Raw genomic sequence first — 21,246 nt, 5'->3', positions numbered from 1 at the left:
TCTCTACTAAAAATGCAAAATTAGCCAGGTGTGGTGGTGCATGCCTATAATCCCAGCTACTCAGGAGGTTGAGGCAGGAGAATTGCTTGAACCTGGGATGGGGAGGTTGTCGTGAGCCAAGATCATGCCATTGCACTCTGGCCTGGGCAAGAAGAGCAAAACTCTGTCTCAAAAAAAAACCAAAAAACAAAACAAAACAAAAGAAAAACCCTTTTATTTATTTATTTATTTATTTTTTGAGACGGAGTCTCGCTCTGTCGCCCAGGCTGGAGTGCAGTGGCCGGATCTCAGCTCACTGCAAGCTCCGCCTCCCGGGTTTACGCCATTCTCCTGCCTCAGCCTCCCGAGTAGCTGGGACTACAGGCGCCCGCCACCTCGCCCGGCTAGTTTTTTGTATTTTTTTTTTAGTAGAGACGGGGTTTCACCGTGTTAGCCAGGATGGTCTCGATCTCCTGACCTCGTGATCCGCCCGTCTCGGCCTCCCAAAGTGCTGGGATTACAGGCTTGAGCCACCGCGCCCGGCAGAAAAACCCTTTTAATAGGTTAATAATCCATTCCCCATTTTAGAGATCATTCCAGGAAACAGATAATGAGAAAATACTTCATGATGTCTAATTAATTCCTAATTATATTTTAAGTGAAAGTTATTTGTTTTTTTTTTTGTTTGTTTGCTTTTTTTTTTTTTGAGACGGAGTCTCACTCTGTCGCCCGGGCTGGAGTGCAGTGGCCAGATCTCAGCTCACTGCAAGCTCCGCCTCCCGGGTTTACGCCATTCTCCTGCCTCAGCCTCCCGAGTAGCTGGGACTACAGGCGCCCGTCACCTCGCCCGGCTAGTTTTTTGTATTTTTTAGTAGAGACGGGGTTTCACCGTGTTAGCCAGGATGGTCTCGATCTCCTGACCTCATGATCCGCCCGTCTCGGCCTCCCAAAGTGCTGGGATTAGACTTGAGCCACCGTGCCCGACCAAGTGAAAATTATTTCAATATGCCCTTGGTAGAGTTTATTCATTTACATTTACTTAGTTCAACAAATATTTTTTGGGCACCTCCTATGTGCTAAGTACGTAGTATACGACAGGAAATAAAACAGATTCTGCCCTGTTGATTATTATACCACCATTTTGTAATTATTTGGACTTCATTCTTTTTTTCTTTCTTTTTGAGACAGGGTCTCACTCTGTTGCCCAGGCTGGAGTGCAGTGGCACAGTCTTGGCTCACTGCAACCTCTGCCTCTCAGATTCAAGGGATTCTTGTGCCTCAGCCTCTCAAGTAGCTGGGATTACAGAAACACACCACCATGACCCACTAATTTTTTGTAGAGACAGAATCTCACTATGTTGCTAGGGCTGATCTCAGACTCCTGGGGTCAAGCCATCCTCTCACCTGGGTCTCCCAAAGTGCTGGGATTACAGGCATGAGCCACCAAACTTGGCCCTGGACTTCATTCTTTTGGTGGTATCTCTTTGTGATTTTTATTGGCATGGTCCAGGAAAGTAAGTGTATTAGTCTGTTCTCACGCTGCTAATAACAACGTACCTGAGACTGGGTATTTTATGGAGGAAAGTCACAATTCCACATGGCTAGGGAGGCCTCACAATCATGGTGAAAGACAAAGGAGGAGCAAAGACATGTTTTACATGGCGGCAGGCAAGGAGATAGCTTGTGCAGAGCAACTCCCGTTTTTATTTTTATTTTTATTTATTTATTTATTTTTTGAGACGGAGTCTCGCTCTGTCGCCCAGGCTGGAGTGTAGTGGCCGGTTCTCAGCTCGCTGCAAGCTCCGCCTCCCGGGTTTACGCCATTCTCCTGCCTCAGCCTCCCGAGTAACTGGGACTACAGGCGCCCGCCACCTCGCCTGGCTAGTTTTTTGTATTTTTTAGTAGAGTCGGGGTTTCACCGTGTTAGCCAGGATGGTCTCGATCTCCTGACCTTGTGATCCACCCGTCTCGACCTCCCAAAGTGCTGGGATTACAGGCTTGAGCCACTGCGCCCGGCCGCAACTCCCGTTTTTAAAACCATCAGATCTCGTGAGACCCATTCACTAGCACTAGAACAGCAGGGGAAAGACCCACCCCCATAGTTCAATCATCTTTCACCAGGTCCCTCTCATAACACATGGGAATTATGGGAGCTACAAGATGAGGTTTGGGTGGAGACACAGAGCCAAACCATATCATTCCAACCGTGGTCCCTCTCAAATCTCATATTTTCACATTTCAAAACCAATCATGCCTTCCCAACCGTCCCCCAAAGTCTCAACTCATTTCAACGTTAATTCTAAAGTCCATAGTCCAAAGTCTCATCTGAGACAAGGCAAGTCCCTTCTGTCCATGAGCCTGCAAAATCAAAAGCAAGTTAATTACTTCCTAGATACAATGGGGGTACAGGTGTTGGGTAAAGACACCCATTCCAAATGGGAGAAATTGGCCAAAACAAAGGGGCTACAGGCCCCATGCAAGTCTGAAATCCAGTGGAACAGTCAAATCTTAAAGCTCCCAAATGATCTCCTTTGACTCCACGTCTCACATCCAGGTCGTGCTCATGCAAGAGGTAGGTTCCCATGGTCTTGGGCAGCTCTGCCCCTGTAACTTTGCATGGCTGCCTTCACAGGCTAGTGTTGAGTATCTGCAGCTTTTCATTTTTCTTTTCTTTTCGTTTTTTTTTTTTTGAAACGGAGTCTCACTGTGTTTCCCAGGCTGGAGTGCAGTGGTGCGAACTCAGCTCACTGCAAGCTCCATCTCCCAGGTTCACGGCATTCTCCTGCCTCAGCCTCCCAAGTAGATGGGACTATAGGCGCCGGCCACCATGCCTGGCTAATTTTTCTATTTTTAGTAGAGATGGGGTTTCACCACGTTAGCCAGGATTGTCTCCATCTCCTGACCTTGTGATCCGCACACCTCGGCCTCCCAAAGTGCTGGGATTTCGGGCATGAGCCACCATGTCCAGCCAGTGTCTGTGGCTTTTCTAGGTGCATGGTGCAAGCTGTCGGTTGATCTACCATTATGGTGTCTAGAGGACAGTGGCCCTCTTTCCACAGCTTCACTAGGCAGTGCCCCAGCGAGGATTTTGTGTGGGGGCTTCTACCCCACATTTCCCTTCCACACTGCTCTAACAGAGGTTTTCCATGAGGACCCCACCCCCTACAGCAAACTTCTGCCTGGGCATCCAGGCATTTCCATACATCTTCTGAAATCTAGGCAGAGGCTCCCAAACCTCGATTCTTGACTTCTGTCCACTGGCAGGCTCAGAACCATGTGGAAGCTGCCAAGGCTTGGGGCTTGCACCCTCTGAAGCCACGGCCTGAGTTCTACGTTGGCTTCTTTCAGCCATGGCTCCATGGCTGGGGTGTCTGGGATGCAGGGCACCAAGTTTCTAGGTGGCATGAGGTATGGGGACCCTGGATCTGGCCAGGAAACCACTTTTTTCTCCTAGGCCTTGGGGCCTGTGATGGGAGGGGCTGTCACAAAGGTCCCTGGAGACATTTTCCTCATTGTCTTGTTGATTAACATTTGGCTCCTCATTACTTATGCAAATTTCTATAGTTGGCTTGAATTTCTCCTCAGAAAATGGGATTTTCTTTACTATTGCATTGTCAGGCTGCAAATTATGCCAATTTTTTTTTTTTTTTTTTTTTTTTTTTTTTTTTTTTTTTTTTGAGAGGGAGTCTCGCTCTGTCACCCAGGCTGGAGTGCAATGGCCGGATCTCAGCTCACTGCAAGCTCCGCCTCCCGGGTTCACGCCATTCTCCTGCCTCAGCCTCCCGGGTAGCTGGGACCACAGGCGCCGCCACTTCGCCCGGCTAGTTTTTTGTAGTTTTTAGTAGAGACGGGATTTCGCAGTGTTAGCCAGGATGGTCTCGATCTCCTGACCTCGTGATCCGCCCGTCTCGGCCTCCCAAAGTGCTGGGATTACAGGCTTGAGCCACCGCGCCCGGCCAAATTATGCCAATTTTTATGCTGTTTCCCTTTTGAAAAAGAATGTCTTTTTTTTTTTTTTTTGAGAAGGAGTTTCACTCTTGTCGCCCAGGCTGGAGTGCAACGGCGCGATCTCGACTCACTGCAAACTCCGCCTCCCGGGTTCAAGCGGTTCTCCTGCCTCAGCCTCCTAAGTAGCTGGGATTACGGGCACATGCCATCACGCCTGGTTAATTTTGTATTTTTAGTAGAGACGGGCTTTCTCTGTTAGTCAGGCTGATCTCAAATTGCCGACCTCAGGTGATCCACCCGACTCGGCCTCCCAAAGTGCTGGAATTACAGGCGTGAGCCACCACGTCCAGCCACAGAATGCCTTTAACAGCACTCAAGTCACCTCTTGAATGCTTTGTTGCTTAGAAATTTCTTCCACTAGATACTATAAATCATCTCTCTCAAGGTCAAAGTTTCACAAACCTCTAGGGCAGAGGCAAAATGCCACCAGTGTCTTGCTAAAACATAACAAGAGTCACCTTAACTCCAGTTCCAAGCAAGTTTTTCGTCTCCATCTGAGACTACCTCAGCCTGGATTTCATTGTCCATATCATTTTCAGCATTTTGGTCAAAGCCATTCAACAAGTCTCTAGGGAATTCCAAACTTTCCACATTTTCCTGTCTTCTTCTGAGCCCTCCAAACTGTTCCAAACTCTGCCTGTCACCCAGTTCCAAAGTTGCTTCCACATTTTTGGGTATCTTTTCAGCAGCACCCTACTCCCAGTACCAATTTACTGTATTAGTCTTTTCTCAATGCATCAGGTCCCTCCCACAACATATGGGAATTATGGGAGATACAAGATGAGATTTGGATGACACAGAGCTAAACCATATCAGTAAGCATTATTTTATTTATTTATTTATTTATTTTTGAGATGGAGTCTCACTCTGGCTATCACCCAGGCTGGAGTGCAGTGGTATGATCTCAGGTCACTGCAACCTCTGCTGCCCAGTTTCAAGCAATTCTCCTGCCTCAGCCTACTGAGTAGCAGGGATTACAGGCCCTGGCACTGTGCCTGGCTAATTTTTGTATTTTTAGTAGAGACAGAGTTTCACTGCCTTGGCCAGGCTGCTCTTGAACTCCTGACCTTGTGATCCACCTGCTTGGCCTCCCAAAGTGTTGGGATTACAGGTGTGAGCCAACACGCCTGGCAGTAATCATTATTTTAATACCCCTTTATATGAAACTGAGGCATTTGGCTTTTTTTTTTTTTTTTTTGACAGAGTCTCACTCTGTTGCCCAGGCTGGAGTGCAGTGGTACGATCTGGGCTCACTGCAACCTCTGCCTCCCAGGTTCAAGCGATTCTCTGCCTCAGCCTCCCGAGCAGATGGGATTACAGGTGTCTACCACCACGCCCAGTTAATTTTTTGTATTGTTAGTAGAGATGGGGTTTCACCATGATGGCCAGGCTGGTCTTGAACTCCTGACCTCGTGATTTGCCTGCCTTGGCCTCCCAAAGTGCTGGGATTACAGGTGTGAGCCACCACACCTGGCCTTTTTTTTTGCTCCCTGCAACCTCTGCCTCCCGGGTTCAAAAGATTCTCCTGCCTCAGCCTCCCAGGCAGCTGGGATAACAGGCGGCCCTCACCATGCCTAGCTAATTTTTATTTTTTATTTTATTTTATTTTTTTTGAGATGGAGTCTCGCTCTGTCACCCAGGTTGGAGTGCAGTGGCACAATCTCAGCTCATTGCAATCTCTGCCTCCCAGGTTCATGCCATTGTCCTGCCTCAGCCCCTCAAGAAGCCGGGAATACAGGCACCTGCCACCACTCCTGGCAATTTTTTTGTATTTTTAGTAGAGACGGGGTTTCACCGTGTTAGCCAGGATGGTCTCAATCTCCTGACCTCATGATCCACCTGCCTTGGCCTCCCAAAGTGCTGGGATTACAGGCGTGAGCCACCACACCCAGCACCACACCTAGCTAATTTTTGTATTTTTAGTAGAGACAGGGTTTCACCATGTTGGCCAGGTTGGTCTCAAACTCCTGACCTCAGGTGATCCACCTGCTTTGGCCTCCAAGAGTGCTGGGATTACAGGTGTGAGCCACTGTGCCCAGCCCTAGGTTTGTTTTTTTTGTTTGTTTGTCTTCTTTTGAGACTCAGTCTTTTTCTGTCACCCAGGGTGGAGTGCAGTGGCACAACCTCAGCACACCACAACCTCCACCTTCTGGGTTCAAGCGATTCTCCTGCCTCAGCTTCCCGAGTAGTTTGGATTACAGCCATGCGCCACCACACCCAGCTAATTTTGTATTTTTATTTTATTTATTTATTTATTTATTTTTTTGAGACGGAGTCTCGCTCTGTCGCCCAGGCTGGAGTGCAGTGGCGCGATCTCGGCTCAATGCAAGCTCCGCCTCCCGGGTTCCCACCATTCTCCCGCCTCAGCCTCCGAGTAGCTGGGACTACAGGCGCCCGCCACCGCGCCCGGCTAGTTTTTTGTATTTTTAGTAGAGACGGGGTTTCACCGTGTTAGCCAGGAGGGTCTCAATCTCCTGACCTCGTGATCCGCCCGCCTCGGCCTCCCAAAGTGCTGGGATTACAGGCTTGAGCCACTGTGCCCGGCGTATTTTTATTTTTTAATTTAAATTTTTATTTTCTCCATGTTGGTCAGGTTGGTCTTGAACTCCCCCACTCGCCTCAGCCTCCCAAAGTGCTGGGATTAGAGGTGAGAGCCACAGTGCCAGGCCGTGTGATGCTTTCTTTTCTTTTTTTTTTTTTAGATGGAATCTCTCTCTGTTGCCCAAGCTGGAGTGCAGTGACGTGAACCCGGCTCACTGCAACCTCCACCTCCCGGGTTCAAGCAATTCTCCTGCCTCAGCCTCCCGAGTAGCTGAGATTACAGGCGCATGCCACCACATCTGGCTAATTTTTTATATTTTTAGTAGAGATGGGGTTTCACCATGTTAGCCAGGATGATCTTGATCTCTTGATATCGTGATGCACCCACCTCGGCCTCCCAAAGTGCTGGGATCACAGGCGTGAGCCACCGCGCTCGGCCTGTGATGATTTTTAAGGGGTCCCAACACGCAAGCCAGGAAGGCAGCCAATGATATGTAGAAATTGCTGGAGGTAGTGACAGTTGATAGCAGAAGGTTTTTTTGCAACCAGATGGGAAAGAGTACCTGATAGTGACTATGAACAGGGTGGCTGGGACGTGGGGGAGTTAGACTCAAAGTTGAGGATCACTGGGTTTGGTAGAAGAAAGTGGGGATTGTAGGGGAAGGACTTAATGACCACATTGTATGTCTATGAGATTTAGGACTATAGTTTCCTTATTTGATTCAGTGACCTCTGTTCCCATCTTTTGGTGAAGGGATAAATATTACCAGGATGTGTGTGTGTGTGTTTCCAAAAAATTGGATGGAAGTCTAGAAGAAAAGGGAGGGGAAGGAGAGAGACCTTGGAGAAACAGGCCTGTTACTCAAGATAAATTCTTCTTCTTTTTTTTTTTTTTTTTCTTTTTTCTTTTTGAGATGGTCTCACTCTTTCTCCCAGGCTGGAGTGCAGTGGTGCAATCTTGGCTCACTGCAAGCTCTGCCTCCTGGGTTCATGCCATTCTCTTGCCTCAGCCTCCCGAGTAGCTGGGACTACAGGTGCCCGCCACCATGCCTGGCTAATTTTTTGTATTATTATTATTATTATTATTTTTAGTAGAGATGGGGTTTCACCATGTTAGCCAGGATGGTTTCGATCTCCTGACCTCATGATCAACCCACCTCGACCCCCCAAAGTGCTGGGATTACAGGTATGAGCCACCGTGCCCGGTCAAGGTAAATTATTCTTTCCATTACCTACCTCCGTCTCTACCCTCCAAACATCTACTATCCTTCCATACACAACATTTGTAATCTGATTACAAGTGCCTGTCACCATACCCAACTAATTTTTGTATTTTTAGTAGAGACAGGGTTTCACCATGTTGGCCAGGCTTGTCTCGAACTCCTGCGCTCAAATGATTCCTCCACATTGGCCTCCCAAAGTGCTGGGGTTACAGGCGTGAGACACTGCACCTGACCTCATGAGATTCTTGAAACAAACCTAGGGGTCAGATGCAGTGGCTCACACCTGTAATCCCAGCACTTTGAGAAGCCGAGGTGGGTGGATCATGAGGTCAGGAGTTGGAGACCAGCCTGACCAATATGGTGAAACCCCGTCTCTACTAAAAATACAAAAATTAGCTGGGTGTGGTGGCACGCACCTGTAATCCCAGCTACTCAGAAGGCTGAGACAATAAGAGTGAATCTCCGTCTCAAAAATAATAATAAAAAATAATAATATTAATCGATGCTGTTATCATCCAAATGAACTAAACTAGAATCGCTTGAACCCAAGAGGCAGAGGTTGTGGTGAGCTGAGATTGCGCCATTCCACTCCAGTCTGGGCAACAAGAGTGACCTCTGTCTCAAGAAAAAAAAAAGAATGCCCACTAGGCTGGGCACAGTTGCTCACACCTATAATCCTAGCAGTTTGGGAGGCTGAGGTGGGAGGATTGCATGAGTCCTGGAATTCAAGACCAGGCTGGGCAAAATAGCAAGACCCCATCTCTACAAAAAATACCTACTGGGCATCCACTCTATGCCAGCTGGGCATGATGCATGTGAATATAACTTCATATCCTTTCCAACCTCCTAGAATTTATATTGAAAGTCTACTTGACAAATAGAGCTCATGTGACATACATTTTCACTTTTAGTGGAAAAATCATCGAACTTCGGTTCTAGTCAAATTCTTTCTATTCCCAGTTAAATCCCCTTGGGGCCAGGCATGGTGGCTCATGCCTGTAATCCTAGCACTTTGAGAGGCCAAGGCAGGAGGATTGCTTGAACTCATAGTATGAGACCAGCCTGAGCAACATAGTGAGACCTCATCTCTACTCAAAAAAAAAAAAAAAAAAAAGCCAGGCATGGTGGCTCACACCTGTAATCCCAGTACTATGGGAGGACAAAGTCGGCAGATTACTTGAGGCCAAGCATTCAAGACCACCGTGGGTAACATAGTGAAACCCTATCTCTAGTAAAAATACAAAAATTAGCCTGACGTCAGGGTGCACACCTGTAATCCCAGCAGCTCAGGAGGCTGAGGCAGGAGAATCGCTTGAACCCAGGAGTGGAGGTTGCAGTGAGCCAATATCGTGCCACCACACTCCAGCCTGGGCAATAGAATGAGATTCCTCAAAAAAAAAAAAAAAAAAAAAAGGCCGGGCGCGGTGGCTCAAGCCTGTAATCCCAGCACTTTGGGAGGCCGAGACGGGCGGATCACGAGGTCAGGAGGTCGAGACCATCCTGGCTAACACGGTGAAACCCCGTCTCTACTAAAAACTACAAAAAACTAGCCGGGCGAGGTGGCGGCGCCTGTAGTCCCAGCTACCCGGGAGGCTGAGGCAGGAGAATGGCGTGAACCTGGGAGGCGGAGCTTGCAGTGAGCTGAGATCGCGCCACTGCACTCCAGCCTGGGCGACAGAGCGAGACTCCATCTCAAAAAAAAAAAAAAAAAAAAAATTATCCAGACGTGGTGGCGACCTGTAGTTGCAGGTACTTGGGAGGCTGAGAAAGGAGGATCACTTGAGCCTGGCAGATTGAGGCTGCAGTGAGCAGTGATCATACTGCTGCACAATCCCCTTAGGAATTTTCCCAAGTGTTTACCTCTCAGACTTCAATCTGCATTGATGGAATTAGACTCAATGATTTTCTTACCCAGCTTTAACACTTTGTGCTTGTATATGTGGACATCTATATCAATCAGCAAGATGCATCTATTGCAACAATTTCTACATAGGGTCCTACAATAAGAAATCAATGATGGTTCTGTCTTGCCTTGCCCTGCCCTGCCTTGCCCTGCCCTGCCCTGCCTTGCCCTGCCTTGCCCTGCCTTGCCCTGCCTTGCCCTGCCTTGCCTTCTTTCTTTTTTTTTGAGACAGAGTTTCACTCTGTTGCCCAGTCTGGAGTGCAGTGGTAGAATCTCTGCCTCCTGGCCTCAAGTGATCCTCCCACCTCAGCCGCTCAACCTCAGCGGCACCATGCCCAGCTAATTTTTGTTTTTTTTGTAGGGACAGGGTTTTGCCATATTGGCCAGGCTGTTTTTGCACTCCTGGACTTAAGTAGTCTGCCCACCTCGGCCTCCCAAAGTGCGATTACAGGGGTGAGCCACCTCACATGGCCTCTGATGGTCATTTCTAAAGCATTGCTTAAGACAAAGTCTAGAGTCAAAGTTGAAAAATTTCTGAGGAAGGAATGTCCCAGAGACTGCTTTTGCTCTGGTATTATAACAAGTTCTTGTCATTTATTTGGTTGAATATTGGAGGAAGTAGGTGGCCTGCATTTATTTATAAGGTAGGTAGAATAAAAACTATGCACTTGTCAATATAGAGTCACACTCATGCTTATATAGAGAGGGACAAGAGGGCAGAGAGACTCAACCTGGGCTCACTGCATGAAATGCCAGAGTGGGATTCCATTGCATTCTTTACATTGTTGTTGGGGATCCCAATTATAGTTTAATTTGCATATTCAAATTAACTTGTATTAAATTAAATTAAAATATGAAAGTCCATCAACAAACCTCAGGCCTGCTAACCTCTGTGACCTCCAGAAGTTAAGTCCAATCAAAAACCAAAGCAGCTTAAACGTTCATGATTCTGTATCTCCAGATGGCAGAATCACCTCAGGATTTAGCCCAGGCCATAGAAATCCTTTCCTTGTTTTGGGACATAAGCTCCAACGTGGCTCTTCCAATTTGTTACATTTTCAACAAACATTTGGCAAATGCATTTGAGATTTCACTTACCAGGCCTGCATTTAGGGGGAAAGTAGAATAAACGAGTAGACATTTCTCAATATAGAATCACATTCATGCTCACATTAAGAGAGAGATGAGAGAACTGGGATGCTGGGGTTACAAAGGCAAATAAGACACGGGCCCTGCTTCTCCCTGGGAAGGGGGCAATTTTGAACAGATAAAGATGATACAATATGAGAAACTGTCATAAAGTTCCCTGGGAAGAAGGGAGACTTGAATAACACTCCCTGAGTGAACTGAAGAGATTTTCAGAGAGGAGGTCCTATGTAAGATGGATGCTACGTGCCATATGGTTTAGAGAAATGGGGAGTCCAGTCATGGTGACTCACGCCTGTAATCCCAGCACTTTGGGAGGCCGAGGCGGGAGGATCACTTGAGCCTATAGGTTTGAGACCCGCCTGGGCAACATAGTAAGGCCCTGTCTCTACAAAAAATGCAAAAATTAGCCAGGTGTGGTGGCACATGCCTGTAGTCCCAGCTGTTTGGGAGGCTGAGGTGGGAGAATTCCTTGAGCCCAAGTGGTTGAGGCTGCAGTGAGCTATGATTAGGCCACTGCATTTCAGCCTGGGAGATAGAGCAAGACTCTGTCTCAAAAAAAAAAAAAAAAAAAAAAAAAAAAAAAAAAAAAAAAGAAGAAGAAGAAAAGAAAAGAGTAGAAATGTATAGGGAAAAAAAATTTGAAAAGAAATTTGGGGCAAGTGTAAAAGACCATTTATGCTATACTAACAAATTTGAATATAATGAGAAGACATTGAAATTTTTTTTTTTTTTTGAGACAGAGTCTCACTCTGTCACCCAGGCTGGAGTGCAGTGGTGCGATCTCGGCTCACTGCAAGCTCTGCTGCCTCCCGGGTTCAGGCCATTCTCCTGCCTCAGCCTCCAGAGAAGCTGGGACTACAGGCGCCCACCACCAAGCCTGGGTAATTTTTTTTGTATTTTTAGTAGAGACGGGGTTTCACCGTGTTTGCCAGGATGGTCTCAATCTTCTGACCTCATGATCCACCCGCCTTGGCATCCTAAAGTGCTGGGATTACAGGTGTGAGCCACCGTGCCCGGCCTTGAAAGTTTTAAAACAAAGAATAGAGCTATATTTTATTATGATGATTTTAATAATTTTATTTATTTATTTACTTTTTGAGACCATATCTCACTCCATCACCCAGGCTGGAGCGCAGTGGTGCCATCTCTGCTCACTGCAACCTCTGTCTCCTGGGTTCAAGTGATTCTCCTGACTCAGCCTTCTGAGTAGCAGGGATTACAGGTGCCTGCCATCATGCCTGGCTAATTTTTTATATTTTTAGTAGAGATGGGGTTTCACCATGTTGGCCAGGCTGGTCTTGAACTTCTGGCTTCAAACGATCCACAAGCCGGGGCCTCCCAAAGTGCTGGGATTACAGGCGTGAGCCACTGTGCCTGGTGTAGAGCTATATTTTAGAAGGTCAACCATTCAAAGTGTGGAAAATGATTTAAAATTGGAAAGAGACTGAATGGACAGAAGAGATACCAGAAATCCAGGCAAGAGATGAAGAGTGAGTCCGGGTGTGGCGGATCACACCTGTAATCCCAGCACTTTAGGAGGCTGAGGCGAGCAGATCACCTGAGATTGGGAGTTCAAGACTGCCTGAGCAACATAGAGAAACCCCTTCTCTACTAAAAATACAAAATTAGCCAGGCATAGTGGTGCACACCTGTAATCCCAGCTACTTGGGAGGCTGAGGCAGGAGAATCACTTGAATCCAAGAGGCGGAGGTGTGGTGAGCTGAGATTGTGCCATTCCACTCCAGCCTGGGCAACAAGAGTGAAACTCTGTCTCAAAAAATAAAATAAAATAAATAAATAAATAAGATGAAGAGTGTCTGACTGAAGAGGAAATGGACTTGGACAAAATGTTCCAGAGATTATCCAGATGGGGAGGAATCCTGTCCATCATCAGTAAAGTATCCATCCATCCACCCAGCCATCCATTCCTCTATTAAACAAATATCTATGGTTAGTTACTAAATAGAAAGCACTGTGCTGGGTGTCATAAAGGCAGAGAATGAAAGCAGACCATTCTTGAAGGAGCATTAATCTGGTATAGGAGATAAAATAGGTAAGCAGGTAATGCTAAGAGCCACTGTTTATGGATTGCTTTTTTTTTTGACAAGTCCAACCTGAGGCTCTTTAGTAATACTTTCTTTTACAATAATCTTTTTTTTTTTTTTTTTACTAAAAGACTTAAAATTTAATTAAAAGAAAATAGGATGCTTTCCATCTCCCACCCCTACTCATCTCTGCAACAGGTCTCTGATATATTAGCAGATTATATCTGAAAGAGTTGGAAGACACAGATTCTTTCTTTTTTTTTTTTTTTTTTGAGATGGAGTTTCGCTGTCGCCCAGGCTGGAGTGCAGTGGCCGGGTCTCAGCTCACTGCAAGCTCCGCCTCCCGGGTTCACGCCATTCTCCTGCCTCAGCCTCCCGAGTAGCTGGGACTACAGGTGCCCGCCACCTCGCCCGGCTAGTTTTTTGTATTTTTAGTAGAGACGGGGTCTCACGGTGTTAGCCAGGATGGTTTCGATCTCCTGACCTCGTGATCCGCCCGTCTTGGCCTCCCAAAGTGCTGGGATTACAGGCTTGAGCCACCGCGCCCGGCCATGGAGGAATAATTTTTAAAAATTCAATATCGAGAGATGTATTAGTCCATTTTCATGCTGCTGATAAAGACATGCTCAAGACTGGGAAGAAAGGGAGGTTTAATTGGACTTATAGTTCCACATGCCACACAGTAATCTTAGTTATATTATTACTCTCATTTTATCAGTTAGGAAATTGAGGCTTAAAGAGGCTAACAACTTGCTGAAGATTATGCACCCTTCACTTAACGGAACCAAGGCTCTAACACATTTATTTTACAACAAAGTTTATGCTCTAAAGACAATGTAGATTCTGCTGTGTAACTTTTTGAGTTTAAATTACCTTCACCACATAGCAACTGCATGACCTTGGGCATTTTATTTGTGCCTCAGTTTCTTCATATACGCAATTAGGGTAATAGCACCTACTTCATAGGTTGTGGTAGATTTAGCAAAACTCGGTTAAGGCATTCAGTCCAGTGTCTGGTCAACCTCCCAAGTTCACTACATTTTTTTTTTTTTTTTTGAGACAGGGTCTTGCTCTTGGCCCCCAAGCTGGAGTGCAACGGCAGGATCTCAGCTCACTGCAACCTTCACCTCCCGGGTTCAAGTGATTCTCCTGCCTCAGCCTCCTGAGTAGCTGGGATTACAGGCACCCCCCCACCATGCCTGGCTAATCCAGGCTGGTCTTGAACTTGTGACCTCAGGTAATCCACCTGCCTTGGCCTCCCAAAGTGCTGGGATTACAGGCATGAGCCACTGTGCCCAGCCACCAAGTTCACAACATTTGATAGTTAACATTATTATACTGTTCTGCATAGAGAACAAGAGGTGAGTGCTATAAGCAATGCGGATCAACTGCGTACAAGTTCAGAGGAAGGAAAGGCCATTTCCAATTGGAGGGCAGGAGGGTGAGCAGAGCAGATTAAATTAGAGTCATGAAGAAGTCACTTTTTTTTTTTTTGAGACGGAGTCTCGCTGTGTCGCCCAGGCTGGAGTGCAGTGGCTGGATCTCAGCTCACTGCAAGCTCCGCCTCCCGGGTTTAAGCCATTCTCCTGCCTCAGCTTCCCGAGTAGTTGGGACTACAGGCTCCCACCACCATGCCTGGCTAATTTTTTGTATTTTTTAGTAGAGACGGGGTTTCACCGTGTTAGCGAGGATGGTGTGGATCTCCTGACCTCGTGATCCGCCGGTCTTGGCCTCCCAAAGTGCTGGGATTACAGGCTTGAGCCACCGCACCCGGCAGAAGTCACTTAAATTGTGGATTTCAAAATAATGTAAGGGCCTGTCGCGGTGGCTCACGCCTGTAATCCCAGCACTTTGGAAGGCCGAGAGGGGTGGATCACGAGGTCAGAAGATCGAGACCACCCTGGCCAACATGGTGAAAATCCGCCTCTACTAAAAATACAAAAATTAGCTGGTTGTGGTGGTGCACACCTGTAATCCCAGCTATTCAGGAGGCCGAGGCAGGAGAATCACTTGAATCTGGGAGGCAGAGGTTGAGGTGAGCCAAGATGGCGCCACTGCACTCCAGCCATGCGAGAGAGCGAGACTTTGCCTCAAAAAGAAAAAAAAAAAAAAGTAAGATGTAAGATGAACATTTAGACGATAAAACTTACAGAAGACTTAGTGAGGAAGAAAAAGAAGTTGTCGGCCGGGCGCGGTGGCTCAAGCCTGTAATCCCAGCACTTTGGGAGGCCGAGACGGGTGGATCACGAGGTCAGGAGATCGAGACCATCCTGGCTAACACGGTGAAACCCCGTCTCTACTAAAAATACAAAAACTAGCCGGACGAGGTGGCGGGCGCCTGTAGTCCCAGCTACTTGGGAGGCTGAGGCAGGAGAATGGCGTAAACCCGGGAGGCGGAGCTTGCAGTGAGCTGAGATCTGGCCACTGCACTCCAGTCCGGGCGACAGAGCAAGACTCCGCCTCAAAAAAAAAAAAAAAAAAAAAAAAAAAGAAGTTGTCATCTATCATTCACAGAAGTGACAAGCAATAAAAATGTAAGCAAATAAACAAGATAACTGCAGAATGATAATTAAACAGGGTAGCAGGTCAGAAAGTGAAGAGGAAGAGTGGGGCTGGTGGGTAAGGAATTAGAGGGAAGACTTGATTCCATCTCAAGGTAGAAAGCTGTTCATATGTAGATCAACTGCTATCTGTGAATGGATACCCGAATATTGTCACAAACTGAAATGCAAATACTCTTAGAAACTAGGGTATTAGTAATGCAAGTATGAAAAACATCTGATTTAAGCAGAACAACAACAAAACACCCTCATCATTCTTTGAATGACTCAATCTGTGAATGAAAACATTCACATTCTCATGATTTTGATGACAGAATAGATTATTTTTCTTTGTGCTGAGTTTGTTATCTCAAGCTGGAACTAAGTAAGGCTAGTCAAGGCCATCTGATTCTTATTGCTCATTCATTCATTCAACCAATATTTTACTGAGAGCTTACTGTATGCAGCACTTTGCCTGGGGAATGCAGTGGAGTTCTTTCCTTGGAGTTCTCCTCTTACTCCAAAGGGCTTTTGGAACAGGAGGACACATGAGGAGAATCTTGGGCAGGTTCTGACACTTGTCTGCTGACCTTTTTGTTTTGTTTTGTTTTGTTGAGACAGGGTCTTGCTCTGTTGCCCAGGCTGGCAAAAAGATAACGGCTCACTGTGGCCTTGAACTCCTGGCTAAGGCAATCCTCCCACCATAACCTTCAGAGTAATTGGGACTTATAGGCGTGAGCCATCATGCCCAGCTTATTAATTTTTTTTTTTTTTTTTTTTTTTTTTTTTTTTGTGGAGATGGGATCTCCTTCTATTGCCCAGGTTGGTCTCGAACTCCTAGGCTCAAGTGATCCTCCTGCTTAGTCCTCCCAAAATGTCAGGATTACAGGTGTGAGCCCTGTCGATTTTACAGGTTGAAGCCTGTTGATTTTTTCTGGATAAGAGTTAGGGAGGACCTGGTAATATACAAGACCCAGAGTGTGTCCTAAGATGATCATCTATGGGTAGAGAATAGCGTATCCCTGACTGTAGAGTTTTGGAAACTATTTTAATGTTCCCAAATTTTATTTGAACTAAAAAACATTGTCTGCCTTTCACATTCCTTCGTGCATTCGTGCACTCCACCTCACTACTCCTTCCCCGGCACCTGTTGGCCTCTTTTGCTATCCAAATTTACCAAATAAATCTCCCCCTTCTTTCTACCCATCTGCTGTTCTTCACAGCTTGTCTCTGGGCTCAGCCCCAAGCCTGGAGGGGCAGTAAATGGATTCAGAGTTGCTGCTCAAACATGGATTCCCATGGAAACCAAACGACTAAGAAAACAAATAGGGAGGAAGAGGCAGCCACTGCCTGACCTCTTACCCTCCCCCTCCAAATTCTTTTCGCTTTTCAACATGAAGGCAAGTGCTTATTTGTATAACTAGTAGAGGGACATAACCTGACCCCTCCCCCCACCCCCAAATTCTTTTAAGAGCCTCTCCTTGGTCAATGAGTAAATGAAAGACAGTGGGACATCTCCATCTGGTGGTAGAAATGCCAAATTACCTAAGAGAGAACTCAATTAACAAGTGAAAGCCTGTAATACAGGCCAATAAGTATACAAGGAAGTAACATTCAGATACAAAAATAAGATACAAAGAAGTAACATTCAGGAGCCGCTCTTAGGAAACTGTTTGTGATGCAGTTAGTACTTGTTCCTTCTCACATATACAGATTTAAATATCATCTTTATGTTGGTGAATTTTCGTTTATTTTATTTATTTTTTGTGACGGAGTCTTCTCTGTCACCTAGACTGGAGTGCAGTGGCACAATCTCAGCTCACTACAATCTCTGCCTTCTAGGTTCAAGCGATTCTCCTGTCTCAGCCTCCCGAGTAGCTGGGGATTACAGGCACCTGCATTATGCCCAGCTAATTTTTGTATTGTTGTAGAGGCAGGGTTTCACCCTGTTGGCCAGGCTGGTCTTGAATTCCTGACCTCAGGTAAACCGCCTGCCTCAGCCTCCCAAAGTGCTGGGATTACAGGCGTGAGTCACCACGCCGGGTCGAATTTTTTTTTTTTTTGGCATCCAATTCAAATATATGAACACGAGGTTTAGTCTCATCTCTCCCAACTCCACACTAGATTTTTTTTTTTTTTTTTTTTTTTGAGATGGAGTCTTACTCTGTCACCCAGGCTGGAGTGCAGTGGTGCAATCTCAGCTCACTGCAACCTCCACCTCCCGGGTTCAGGCGATTCTCCTGCCTCAGCCTCCCGAGTAGTTGGGACTACTACAGGCACACACCACCATGCCCAGCTAACTTTTGGATTTTTAGTAGAAATGGGGTTTCACCATATTGACCAGGCTGGTCTCAAACTCCTGACCTCAGATGATTCACCCGCCTTGGCCTCCCAAAGTGTTGGGATTACAGGCATGAGCCACCGTGCCCAGCCATATTAGATATCTTTTACCTGAATGTCATGCTGTTGCTACAGATTCAGTGGAGCTGGACAGTACTTTTCTCTTCCTGTCCTTTCCCTTCCATAGGGTAGCATTTGCTGGCTTACAAAGGAAAAGCAGAAGCTTTGCTCCACTGTCTCATCTGTTTTCTTTTTTTTTTTTCTTTTCTTTTCGTCTTCTTTTCAGACAGTGTAACTCTGTCACCCAGGCTGGAGTGCAGTCATGTTATCATGGATGGCTTGCTGCAGCCTCTAATTATCAGGTTTGAGCAATCCTCCCACCTCAGCCTTCTGAGTAGCTGGGACTACAGGTGCACGCCACCATACCCGGCTAATTTTACTTTTTTTTTTTTTGAAACAGAGTCTCACTGTCGCCGAGGCGGGAGTGCAATGGCATGATCTTGGCTCACTGCAACCTCTGCCTCCTGGGGTCAAGAGATTCTCCCTGTCTCAGCCTCCAGAGTAGCTGAGATTACAGGTGTGCACCACTGCGCCCGGCTAATTTTTGTATTTTCAGTAGAGACGGGGTTTCGTTGTGTTGGTCAGGCTGGTCGTGAACTCCTGACCTCATGTGATCCACCCACCTCGGCCTCCCAAAGTGTTGGGATTACAGGTGTGAGCCACTGTGCCCGGCCTTTCTTTCTTTTTTTAAAGACAGGTGGCAAGGTGGTGGCTCATGCCTTGTAATCCCAGCACTTTGGGAGGCCGAAGTGGGTGGATTGCTTGAGCTCAGGAGTTTGAGACCAGCTTGGCCAATGTGGCAAAACCCCATTCTACGAAAAAATACAAAAATTAGCCGGGCATGATGGCGGGTTCCTGTAATCCCAGCTACTCTGGTGGCTGAGTCAGGAGAATCACTTGAACCTGGGTGGCAGAGGTTGCAGTGAGAGGAGATCAAGCCACTGCCCTCCAGCCTGGGTGACTGAGTGAGACAGTCTCAAAAAACAAAAACAAAATTATAAAAAAGAGAAAGAAGCTTAACAACTGATTTTTTTTTTCCGGCATGAATACTTTTATATTGAGGAAAAATAAGTAACTTAAAATGTTTTTTAAAAGAAAGACAGGGTATACTAAACATACAAAAATTAGCTGGGTGTGGTGGCCCTCTTCTGTAGTCCCGGCTACTCAGGAGGCTGAGGTGGGAGGATTGCTTGAGCCCAGGAGGTCAAGGCTCACAACATTCCAGCCTGGGTGAGAGAGCAAGACCTTGTCTAAAGAAAACAAAAACAAACAAACAAACAAAAATGAGTGAAAGTGTTTCCTTTAACCCCCAATTCATATGTTGAAGCCGTAACTCCCAATGTGATTGTATTTGAAGATAGGCCTTTAAGGAGGTAATTAAGTTAAATGATATCATGAGGGTAGGGCCCTAATCCAATTTGATTGGTGTTTTATTTGTTTGTTTGAAACAGAGTCTTGCTGTGTTGCCCAGGCTGACCTCGTGATCCACCTGTCTCGGCCTCCCAAAGTGCTGAGATTACAGGCATGAGCCACTGCACCCAGTGTGATTAGCGTTCTTATAAGAAGAGAAGAAACACCAGGAATATGTGGGCACAAAGGAAAGGCCATGTGAGGGCACAATGAGAAGCTACCATCTGCAAACCATGAAGAGGGACCTCAGGTTGGGTTCCAATCCTGCTAGCATGTTGCTCTTAGCCTTCCAGCCTGCAGAACTCTGAGAAAATAAGTTTCTGTTGTTTAAGTCACCCTGTCTGTGATATTTTGTTATAGCAGACCTAGAAGACTAATACCTGGCCTTCCATACCATAAGCTCCTTTCCCTATATAATTTGCAACAGAGAGTGGAGACAAAGCTGTCCTGGAGACCCAGGAGTCTAGGCTGCCTTGCCTTTGCCTCATTTCACACTTCAGGCTATGTGAGTTCTATCCCCAGGAAAATTCAGCTCTTGGTATTTGGATTCACTAAGTGGAGAATACAATGAGATCTGTTTTGGGTATCAGGCCAGAAATCATCAGTATCTTACAACGTCAGAAAATAATGGATCAGTACCCAAGTTACTTAGTCTCACCCCATACAGTCTTCCACCACCTACAGCTGGGTACTATAACAACACATCCTAAGAGAAAAGAGGCTCAAGACTTCTTTAGTCTAAGAATCCTCTAGGACCTAACTCTCCAGGAGCCTTAGCCTCAGGTCAAGTAAAGGAGCACACACGAGTGCAATGGCACGATCTCGGCTCACTGCAACCTCTGCCTCCTGGGTTCAAGCGATTCTCCTGTCGCAGCCCCAGAGTAGCCGGGACTACAGGCACACACCACGACACCCGGTTAATTTTTTGTATGTTTAGTAGAGATGGGGTTTTACTATATTGGCCAGGCTGGTCTTGAATTCCTGACCTCAGGTGATCTGCCTACCTCAGCCTCCCAAACTGCTGGGATTACAGGCGTGAGTCACTGCCCAGCTGGGAAGTGTTTCTTTCACTGGAGGGGCCGAGGTAGTTGTGATGACCCTACTGTGGCCCTGGGGAGAAGAATGGGAGGATAACAGTGAATAAGGGGCTATAAGTGAAGTTCTTAGAAGTAGGGTGGAATGAGAGAAAGGGGGAAGCTAGTGAGGCTTTTCTCTTATGCTGATGTAAAGTAGGTTTCCAATAGAATAAACTTATAAGTAATATAGAGGATAGGATGATTAATCTAAATTGGAGCAGAGCAGTTTTTGTTGGCCTCAGAGGTTTTAAGATTTTGTTTAGGTAAGGTTTATGTTTAGTCCCAGCAACTTGGGATGTTGAAGTGGGAGAATCACCTGAGCCCCCAAAGTCGGGGCTGTAGAGTGAGCTGTGATTGTGCCACCGCACACCTGCTTGGGTGACAGAGGGAGACCCTGTCTCAAAAACAAACAAACAACAAAAAAGAAAAGATAAATAAACCTAGATTCTTATTGCATACCATGTGCAAAAGTAAATTTCAGATGAAATAAAGATATAAATGAGCATAACAAAACTATAAAAATGTTAGAAGAAAGCCAGGTGCAGTGGCTTATGCCTAAAATCTCAGCACTTTGGGAGGCCGAGGCGGGTGGATCACCTAAGGTCAGGAGTTCAAGACTGGCTTGACCAACATGGCGAAACCCCATCTCTACTAAAAATACAAAATTAGCTGGGCGTGGTGGTGCATGCCTGTAATCCCACCTACTTGGGAGGCTGAGGTAGGAGAATTGCTTGAACCCCGGAGGCAGAGGTTGCAATGAGCCGAGATGGCACATTGCACTCCAGCCTGGGCAACAAGAGTGAAACTCCATCTCAAAACAAAACAAAACAAAACAAAACAAAACAAAAAAACAAACAAAAAAACAGAAGAAAATTTAGGACTCTATAAAATCTTGGGATAGGGATGTGCTTAATTTTTTTTTTTTTTTTTTGAGACAGAGTCTTGCTCTATTACCAAGGCTGGAGTGCAATG

Source organism: Rhinopithecus roxellana, chromosome 5 (genome assembly GCF_007565055.1).
Source record: "Rhinopithecus roxellana isolate Shanxi Qingling chromosome 5, ASM756505v1, whole genome shotgun sequence".
Taxonomy (NCBI): domain Eukaryota; kingdom Metazoa; phylum Chordata; class Mammalia; order Primates; family Cercopithecidae; genus Rhinopithecus; species Rhinopithecus roxellana.
Note: the sequence above shows the minus strand (reverse complement) of the source record.